Source organism: Scyliorhinus canicula, chromosome 2 (assembly GCF_902713615.1).
Source record: "Scyliorhinus canicula chromosome 2, sScyCan1.1, whole genome shotgun sequence".
NCBI classification, from domain to species: Eukaryota; Metazoa; Chordata; class Chondrichthyes; order Carcharhiniformes; family Scyliorhinidae; genus Scyliorhinus; species Scyliorhinus canicula.
The window spans coordinates 163,524,895-163,536,095 of NC_052147.1; positions in this window are offsets into that span (position 1 = coordinate 163,524,895).

The following is an 11,201-nucleotide window of genomic DNA, read 5'->3' on the forward strand; positions in this document are numbered from 1 at the left end:
GTGTCTGTGTGGGTTTCCTCTGGGTGCTCCGGTTTCCTCCCACAGCCCAAAGATGTGCAGGTTAGGTGAATTGGCCATGCTAAATTGCCCATTAGTGGCCAAAAGATTAGATGGGGATATGGGGATGGGCTGGGGACGTGGGCCTAGGTAGGGTGTTCTTTCCAAGGGCCGGTGCAGAATAGATGGGCCAAATGGCCTCCTTCTGCACTGTCAGGATTATATAAAATTTCTTCACTCAGAAAGTGGTGAATCTGAGGAATTCACTGCCACAGGAAGAAATTGAGACAAAAACAGTGTAATTTCAAAAAGGAATTTGATATAGCTCTTGGGGCAAAAGGAATCAAGGGATAAGGGGGGAAGGCGGGATCAAGGTATTGAACTTAATGATCAGTCATGATCATTATGAATGGCGGAGCAGGATCGAAGGGCCAAATGGCCTCTTCCTGCTTCTATTTTCTATTTCCTAACATTTCGAGTCTGCTTGACTCTTTGTCAGAGCTAGAGACAATTGAAAATAGGATGAAGTTTATCCTGTTGTGATGGGGGGGTGGGGGGGGGGGGTGTTGTAGCAGTAAGAGCTGGACAGAGGGCCAGTGATAGGTGGAGGCTCTCCTCATTCCCTATCTCACCTGATTCCCCTTTGCTCTGTACACACCAATCTCTTCCAAACCTGACCCTCTCTGTAACATATAATCAAAATCAAGAGCTAACTGTCCAGATACTGCTCCGCTCTCTGTACATCAGGGTGGCTCCAACTCGCACTCCAGCGTAATGACTCCATACCAGAAAGATTCGAGACAAAGACATCTACCCCAGATGTGTTTGCTCAGGACATTTTTGCCATCCACAAACTCCCACACCCTAAAATCCATGGTCACAGCTTGTCCTGCCATATCTTAATCTTGATTAGTTATATTTCCTTATTATTTTCTGAGTTTTTTTTCTCCACTCTGAGCAGGAAATATATTTGAAGCATTTATTGTCCCAAGCTTATATGAACCAATACAAGTTTTGGAGCCAAAGCAGCAGATCCTCCCGCCTCTGATGCGGATTCTCACCCTTCCCAAATTTCCAACTTTTTAATTTTCTTCGCGTTGCGTCTCTCATGCCCTCTCTGTGAGAACACGCTTGTGCAACGTGGAGCAGAAGAATTGTCATGTGGTGCTTGTAAGGTGTATAATAATTAGGGGGAGAAATCAGTCTTTTGTAAGCAGAATTGAGAGTATCACATGGTATATTTTTCTTCTGGTGCCAGAGTGAGGGACAATCCATACCAGCTTGATAAGATCTAGGAGAGGATGTACAATTGACTGGGAACCATATGGAGCTGAGTAAGTGATAAAATTGTCTGGGTCTCATGCTGCCAATGCCAAAACTATTTAAAAGCTACAACCTCTTGCCCAAATTCCACCCCAAGCTAAAATCAGAACTGGAAAATACAAAACCAGTTTCATCAGAGTCAAAGACTGCTGGTGACAGGTTCCACCTAAGCTGTCACTGCCTTTAGCCTTTCAAATATCAATTCAAATGCTGCATGCATTTCCTACATTTCCTCTTCCAGTTCTCAATAAGCACGTTGGTCGCTGAAAGTGACAATTATTTGATGGTACAACTTGAATTGATATTTGAAAGAATAAAGGCAGTGACAGCTTAGGTGGAAGCTGGCACCAGCAGCCTTTGGTTTGAAAGGCGGTGGGTTGAAAACGAAGATGTGCAAGATCACATCATCCTCCGCTGCCCTTTCATGTCAAAGCTGGGAGTTGAGAGAGGGCATAACGCAGGAACATAACTACCATCATATCTGATGTTAGCAGCAACGCTGGATACCATGGGCTGTGTAACATTCAGCACCATAATGTACAGAACCATTTCCTCAGGGGAGAGGCAGACATCTGTGTCCTGGTTCTACTCTGCTCCTTTCTATTGTGTACCATCTGCAGCAAGAAGGAAGCTGGAATGTATGTAATAGTGTTGTACTGTGTTTGGGTGATGTGCCCAAATAGCTCCAGGTATGTGGAAGTAGCAGGAGGTGGATATGGAGCTGACATCATTGTAAGTTGTGTAAGGCTGAGATGGAGAGTCTGAATATTACACGTGAATTCTGAGTGCCAGAGACTGATGCTAGCTGAGTGATGAGTGTTGAATACACTGAGTAGTGTGAGAGGTTTGTGTTTTGGACAGGAAATCTCCTATCTCCTGTCCCGTCCTTTGGACAGCACGGTAGCACAAGTGGCTAGCACTGTGCCAGCACAGGGTCCCAGGTTCAATTCCCCGCTGGGTCACTGTCTGTGCAGAGTCTGCATGTTCTACCCGTGTCTGTGTGGGTTTCCTCCGGGTGCTCCAGTTTCCTCCCACAGTCCAAAGACGTGTAGGTTCAGATGATTGGCCATGATAAATTTCCCTTAGTGACCAAAAAGGTTAGGAGGGGTTACTGGGTTACGGGGATAGGGTGGAAGTGAGGGCTTAAGTGGGTCGGTGCAGACTCTATGAGCCGAATGGCCTCCTTCTGCACTGTGTGTTCTATGTTCTGAAATGTCTTGCAAAGATATCAGACACGGGTGATCATTAGATTTCTTGGCCGGAATTCTGTGGGAGTAGAGAATCCCGCCGCCAGTGAATGTGCAACATCGAGAAACATGTGACAAGGGAAGCGGAGAATCCACTCCCTTATGTCTCTGCTGTAGGCCCTCTGGTCCACATACCAGGGATTGACCCCTGGCCATCTGCTGCCAATCCCTTCTGAGGATGATCCTTGAGGACCTCTTGGCCCCTTCCGGAGTCATAGCTTCTCTCCTCTGTCCACCTCCATTACTAAAGTCTTGAAGTTGTTATTCGAAGCAGCTTCACTTTAAGAGATGAACCAAGGTGCCATGTGAGATGGGAAGATTCTATCAGGACTCCTGATGAGCTTTAAAGCTGGCGAGAGCACTATCCACTCGTCCATCCTCCCCAGGTGACAGGCAGTTCATGTTGGTTCACCTGCCATGCACACTGCTTGGCAACCGGCCTGCTTGTAGCCGGTTTAATCCTGCTCTCCCCTTGGCAGCATTAAATTTGCATGCTCCTGACGTTAGCTTCAGCCTGCACATTGCACTCTCCTCTCCCCTCAAAAAAAAAAATTGCAAGAACCAACTGTTAGCCTGCTGGGCAGTTTCATGAGGGGTGTAAGGAAGGCATGTGAAGCTTTCAAAAATTTTGAAGGTGAGTTTCATGACAAAGCAAATCTAATGAAACAGATAACCAAACATATTTTCGTAATCTTTAGTAATTCCCATCAGAAATGCATTGTACATCTGTTCCACTGACACACAGCTACAGATCTTACATTACATTTGTACACCCTCCCATTTCCATTAGGCACATATTCAAGCTACAACTTAGAATGGAATGTTTTGCAATGCTCATTGTTCCAAGAGTCAAATCAAATCAAATCACTGGAACATAAACGCAATCACTGTGTGACATACAGGGTGTGCTTATGCCATCAGTGATCGGGGAAACTTAGTAATGTGGCACAGTTTGCCAACTGGATCTTGTGTTATGCTTCTTCATGTAGCAGAAGCTGCTTCCTTGATGTATGCTGTGTCAAAGGAAGGTTCAGACTTGGAGATAGATTTAACACATTTATTGAACAGTTAACAATTCTCCGACTTGAGTTCGACTCTCCTGCTAATCTTGCTGTAGTAACTCAATCTAACTAACCAGTCTGCTCTAATCCATGCCGTGGGTGTGATGCTTCTGATCTGCCCTTGTGCTTATCTCTGAATGTCGCCTGTGGAAAGAGAAAGGGCATGTGTGCCCTGCCCTTTTATATGGGTTGCCCCCTTGTGGTAGTGTCACCTCTGGGTGTCTTGACTGCCCATTGGCCGTGTCCTATTCTATGTGTTCATTAGCTTTATGTCTGCGTGTCGTGATGTCTCTGGTGCTCCCTCTAGTGTTTACTTAGTCTTAGTGTATTTACATTAACCCCTTGTGTATTAACAGTGATGCATATCACCACAGATCTCACTACTCGCTAGGGAAGAAGATGAGAATGCAGTGACTGGAAGCATCAAAGTGAGCAGCACATAAATTGATATTGCCATGCTGGCTGGGCAATGAGGATTGTACAGAAGAATTTCGGGTGGTGGTGCCAATTACAGGCCGTGCAGACCTTATGATAAGATGTTTTGCCTATATTATACACTTTGTTGATATAAACTGTCATTTAGAACTCCCGATCCACAGCGAACTTTTGATCCGGGACCCACTCAAAATTTGATTCAAGCAGGGCTCATCAGCCAGTGGGTGGTAGTTTTCAACATGTTTCCTGCCCACTGCTCCAGCTTTCAATGTGTATGGTGGTAGGCCGATGGAAATCGCTATCGACATTTTTCCCGAATGAGTACAGATGCAATCAGTTCTGAGCTTAAATAGTTGACTGACTGCCATGCAGAAATGAGAAAGAGATACAAAGTTAAATTTTTACCTTGTATAATTTCAACTCTCGGTATAATGCAAGAATGAAATGTGAATTTACCAGCTGTAAATTTTCACACCCATGAATACGATAATATAACATTTACCCACAAAATATCGGCTCTACTCTGTTTTTTGCTATTTGACACTTTAGAAAGGGCAGCTTCTATAAAATAACAACTGAAAATGATGGAAATTCTCATCAGGTCAGGCAGTGAGTAGAAACTGTGTTGATGAGAAGAACCTTTCGCTCTCGCTGGTGTCTGGCTTGGAGGCGAGAAGGGCATTTACTTAGGGGAGGTGGTGACATACCGGAATCCTGCTACATTTCCACCTCCACTAGAATTACATTTTGGGCAGGAAAGCCCTGGTTTACCTATCCGGCCTGCTCCCGATTCATGACCATTTAAGGGCTTAATTCCACCGCCACTGGGATTAACCCAGCTACAGGCAGGTGGTCACCATGCAGTGTGCACAACAGGTGAATTTACAGAGGCTGCTTGTTACCTGGGAAGTGAAAGGAGTGGGTTGGTGGCAGCTCCCTCGGTCAAAGACAATCCATGCCTGATTGAGGGACAGGACATCGAGGGCAAGGGATGAGGGGTGTACCGAGAGCCACCATCCCTGCCCATGCTTCCAATTCCCAGACCAGTCTCCCCATCACCCCCACACACAGACTGCCCATCACCCACTGTGGTGGTATGAATGTGAGCACTGCCATTGGTGCAGAGCATGGGTTTCCCTTTGGCTCTGGCTGGTCATGTGCCTCTTGTCTGATTGGCTGGGACTAGTCATGTGACTGCTCACCAATTGGTCGAGAGGCAAGTAGACCCCGCCTCCGAGGCGGGGTATAAGTATCCAGAGTTCCCGGCGGTCGGCCTTACTCTGTAGTCGACCACCGGGCTAACAACTAGCTGATTAAAGCCACAGTTCGGATCTTAATCGTGTCTCGAGTCCAATTGATGGTACATCACTCACCCCACCCCCAACCTTGTGGTCGCTCCTGATCCTGGGACTCCAGGGGTGAGGTGGAATAGAAGAGATGCCAGCCTCTGATTGAGCAGCAGCTTACACTAGGCATGTCTTGATTTAGGCCTACCTGTGGCCTTGTCACTGCCTGATTGGCTTGTGGTTCAGCAGGGTTTCCCATGAAGAGACTGTGCAGGCTCTCCTCAGCACTCGAGCCAGAAGGCTAGACCTCCAACACCTCAACAAGATTCCACTGAACACTTAATCTGTTGAAGTTGAACCATTCTAGTTAAAGAAAAGAGATTATAATATGACGCATTGGCAGTACGTGCCAGACAATGAGTTAGGTTGTACCAATCAGAGCTGGTGGTGAGGCATGATTTACAGCAGGGATTCTTTTTCTGTTGTCTTACGGTAGCACAGTGGCTAGCACAGTTGCTTCACAGCTCCAGGGTCCCAGATTCCCGGCTTGGGTCACTGTCTGCAGAATCTGCACGTTCTCCCTGTGCCTGCATGGGTTTCCTCCAGGTGCTCCGGCTTCCTCCCACAAATCTCAAAAGACGTGCTTGTTAAGCAAGTTGGACATTCTGAATTCTCCCTCAGTGTACCCGAACAGGTGCCGGAGTGTGGCAACCAGGGGGTTTTCACAGTAACTTCATTGCAATGTTAATGTAAGCCTACCTGTGACAATAAAGATTATTCTTATTATTTTTTCCCTAACTATTTTCACAGGCCAGAAGCGGCAGTGCAAACCAAGACCCAAAAAGCTGGAAGATTCTTAAGGGATTAACTGAGAAGCACCAGGGATAAGTAAAAGATCAGAGACTAAGAGAAGTTAGCGCGTAAGACTCAGTAAGTCCAAGTTTGAGTGATGGCAGATGAGGTCAGATGAGCGGAACGTGTGTCATATGTGGGACGTCATGCACCCTGCCGACATACTAGATGACCACGTTTTGTAGGAAGAGCTCCCGAATGCAAAAAATTGATTTCCGGGTTTCAGAGATTGCGCGGCGGCTGGAGACACTATGGCACACTTGTGAGGCTGAGAGTTACGTGGATTGCACGTTTTGAGAGACTTGAGGAAAAAAGGGAATGGTAACCACCAGACAGTCAAAAAGAAACAGGCAGATAGTGCAGCAGTCACCTGGGATCCCACTCACAAACCAGTTTTCCATTTTGGAAGCTGATGAGGGCTGGTTTCTCAAGGTTGTGCAGACAGAGTCGAGCTTCTGGAAGCACAAATGGCTTGACGGTACATGAGGGGAAAAATAAAAAGCAGGAGTGATAGCGATAGGGGATTCATTAGTTAGGGGAGCAGACAGGTGTTTCTGTGGCTGTAGACATGACTCCAGGATGGTGTGTTACCTCCCTGTTGCCAGGGTCAAGGATATCACTGAGTAGCTGCAGGGCATCCTGAAGACGGAGGTGATACACTTTGGTACCAATGATATAGGTAGAATGGGGGACTAGGCCTTGTATCTAGAATTTAGGGAGCTGGGCAATTGATGGAAGAGCAGGTCCTCAAAGATTGTAAACTCTGGATTACTCCCACGTGCTAGCAAATACAGAAATATGGGACATGGGCAGATGAATGTGTGGCTCAAGAGCTGGTGCAGGACGTTGGGGTTTAGATTCCTGGATCACTGGGATCATTTCTGGAGAAGGTGGGACCTGTATAAAGAAGCAGGACGGCCTGCACCTGAACCTGAAAGGGACCAACATCCTTGTGGGTGGGTTTGCTTGTGGTGTTGGGAGGAGTTTGAACTAGTTCAGCAGGGGGAGGGGACAGAGTGTTTACGCAGTAGGGACACAGAGTTTCATGGGAATAAGACGAGGCTGGATTTTCTCCCTTGTAACGTTTCATAGATCAGACAAATGAGTTAAGGGTGTTTCTGACAATTGTTATGGACCAGGGTTTAGAGAACCCCAAAGTGTAGCATGGAATTCACCTGACCCACAACTTTTAATAGATTGTGGTATGGGGAGCACACGGCCCACTCTACTGATATGGTACAGCAGAAATGGAAAAGTATTTTTCAAAGCAAAACAACGTTTATTGTATGAACTCAAGTTAACCTTTTTAAAACATACCATGAACATCTTAGCAACCAGCAATTCAAATACAACCCTCAAAGAATACAACACTAAGTAATGCATATGCTGTCCTTTTAACATCCAGAAGACTTATAAAAACATAACCTTTAACAGAAGCACGTAGGTTAAAGTCACTACTCAGAACATTTATAATTAAGGGCAGCACGGTAGCATTGTGGATAGCACAATTGCTTCACAGCTCCAGGGTCCCAGGTTCGATTCCGGCTTGGGTCACTGTCTGTGCGGAATCTGCACATCCTCCCCGTGTGTGCATGGGTTTCCTCCAGGTGCTCCGGTTTCCTCCCACAGTCCAAAGATGTGCAGGTTAGGTGGATTGGCCATGATAAATTGCCCTTAGTGTCCAAAATTGCCCTTAGTGTTGGATGGGTTACTGGGTTATGGGGATAGGGTGGAGGTGTTGACCTTGGGTAGGGTGCTCTTTCCAAGAGCCGGTGCAGACTCGATGGGCCGAATGGCCTCCTTCTGCACTGTAAATTCTATGATAATCAAAAATTCTATGATAATTCTGAATTCACCAAATAATCAAGAGACAATCTTTTCATGGCAGAGAGATCAACAGTACACCTGCTCTGTTTGGCTTCAGCTCCAACACTGAAAACGAAACTAAAACACACCCTGCAGCAAACAGCCTAAAACAAAAGTAAAAAGCTGACAGACAGCCCAGCTCCACCCACAGCCAAACATTTCTTAAAGCGACATTCTCATGACACAAGTGGAGTTATGATGTTTTTGTCATCATAGGTTATAGGGTGGGCAGGACTGGCAGCTCAACATTACACGGTGTAGGATCTTCAGGCAGAACAGGGGAGGGTATAAAAGAGGAGGTGATGTTGCATTATTAATGAAGGAGTCTGTTACTGCATTAAGGAGGGATGATATCTTGGAAGGATCTTTGAATGAGTCTTTGTAGTTAGTGTTTAGGAATAAAAAAGGGGCAGTCACATTGCTGGTAGCGTATTCCAGACCACCAAATAGCCAGTGGGCAATTGAGGAGCAGATATGTCGACAATTCACTGAGGTGTGTAAAAACAATAATAGAGAAAATATATTGGGAGATTTCAGCTTTCCCAACATTAAATGAGATAGTCACATTGTAAAGGGTTTAGAGCAGGGTTTTTCAAAGTGCGGGTTGCGGTATTCCAGCGGTGGTCCTGATCACGGTAGAAATGCCCAATGGCAGGTACAACCATTGTTCTTGAGAATGGTGGCTGCTGCCGCCTTTTAAATGAGAAGGAAATAAGGCTGTGTGCAGTCTTCCGCTCATAAGTGGCAACAGTGAGCAGGTCCGCAAGCTCATAGTCATAGAGTCAAAGAATCATACACACAGAAAAGGCCCTTCAGCCCATCATGCCTGGGTTGGTCAAAAACAACCACCTAACTATTCTAATCCCATATTCCAGGACCCATAGCCTTGTATGCCCTAGGATCACAAGTGCACATCAAAATACTTCTTAAATGTTATGAGGGCCTCTCCTCCACCACCTTTGCAGACAGTGAATTCCAAACTCCCACTACCCTCTAAACCTCACATCCCCTCTAAACCTCCTGGCCCTTACCTTAAATCTATGCTCCCTGGGCATTGAACCCTCTACCAAGGGGAAAAGTTTCTTCCTGTCAATTCTATCTATGCCCCTCATAATTTTATACTTTTTAATCATGTCCTCTCTCAGTCTCCTCTGCCCCAAGGGAAATGATCCAAGTCTATCCAATCTCTCTCCATAACTAAAACTCTCCAGCGCAGGCAACATCCTGGATGCTCCATTTTGCCGGCAGCCCGGGGGTTTCCCGACGGTGTGGGGCTGCCCCACAATGGAAAACCCTATTGACCAGCCGGCGTAACGGAGCATCCCGCTGGTGGTGTGAAACAGAAATATGGCGCACGGAGAATCCAGCCCCTTCAGTTTAGAGAAGGAGGATGTAGGTGCAGAATTCAAACAAAGCGACTGTGAGGTTCTTGAGCAGTTTGACATAGAGAGAAAGGAGATACTGGAGGTTTTGGCAGACTTAAAAGTGGCAAAATCCCCAGGTCCAGGTGAGTTTCATCCCAGACTGCTGTAGGAGACGAGGGTGGAAATTACAGAAGCTCTGACCCAAGTTTTTAATTCTTCTCTGGCCACACGTGACTCCGTAGGACTGGACAACAGCTAATGTGGTTTCACTTTCAAGAAGGGTGGGAGAGATAAACCAGGGAATTACAATGAGTGGCACATCAGTGGTAGGGAAACAATTGGAAAAAATTTGGAAGGACAGAATCGATCTCCACTTAGAGAGGCAAGGTTTGATTAGAGGCAGTCGCTATGGCTTTGTCGTAGTGAGTTCATGCTTAACAATATTTGATCACATTTTTTGAGGAGGTGACCAGGCATGTAGATGAGGGTAGTGCAATTGATGTAATTTATATGGATATCAGCCAAGCTTTTGGCAAGGTCCCACACAGGAGACTGGTAAAGAAGGTAAACCACATGGTATCCAGAATAATGTGGCAAATTGAAGCCAAAACTGGTTTAGTGGTAGGAGACAGAGGGTGGTGATGGAAGGTGTTTGTGTGACTGGAGGCAGGTGCCCGGTGGCATACCACAGGGATCAGTGCTCGGTCCTTATTGTTTGTGATGTATATATAAACAATATGGAAGAAAATGTGGGGAGGATGATAAGTAAGATTGCATGTGTCATGAAGCTTGGCTGGGTGGTTAACAGTAAAGAAAAAGGTCTTAGTTTATAGGAGGATATGTAGACCGATTGGTCAGATCAGTGCAGATGAAATTTAACCCTAAAAAGTGTGAGGTAATGCACATTGGAAGGAGTAACAAGACAAGGGACTACTTAATGAATGGCAAGACACTCAGAAGCTCACAGGAACAGTGGGATCTCGGGGTGCTTGCTGAGATTGGCAGGGCAGGTGAACAGAGTAGTTAAGAAGGCATTCAGGACACTTGACTTTATCAGTCATGGCGGAGGTTATTAGAGCAGGGAGGTTATGTTGGAGCTGAGCAGAATTTTAGTTAGGCCATGGCTGGAGTACTGTGTTCAGTTCTGGTCACCACATAATAGGAAGGATGTAATTGTACTAGACAGGGTGCGGAGGAGATTCACCAGGTTATTGCCTGGGATGGAGCATATTTAGCTATGAAGAGAGACGGGATAAGATTGGGTTGCTTTCTTTGGAACAGAGAGGCTGAGAGGGGATCTGATTGAGGCGAATAAGAGTATGAGGGGCATGGGCAGGGTGGATAGAATGCAGCTGTTCCCCTTAGTTAAAAGGTTAATAACAAGGGAGCATAATTATAACATGAAAGACAGTGAGGAAACAGTTCTTCATCCAGAGATAGAATCGTAGAATCATGGAATCCCTACAGTGCCGAAGTAGGCCATTCGGCCCATCGAGTCTGCACCAACCCTTCGAAAGACCCCCATCTAGGCCCAATTCCCCACAACCCCACCCAAGCTTTGGACATTAAGATGCAATTTAGCATGGCCAATCTACCTAACCTGAGAGGAGCACCCAGAGGAAACCCATGCAGACACGGGGAAAATGTACAAACTCCACACAGGCAGTCACCCAAGGTTGGAATCGAACACAGGTCCCTGGCACAACGAGGCAGCAGTGCTAATCACTGGGCCACCATGCCGCCCAGAGGGTGGTAGGAATCTGGAATGCA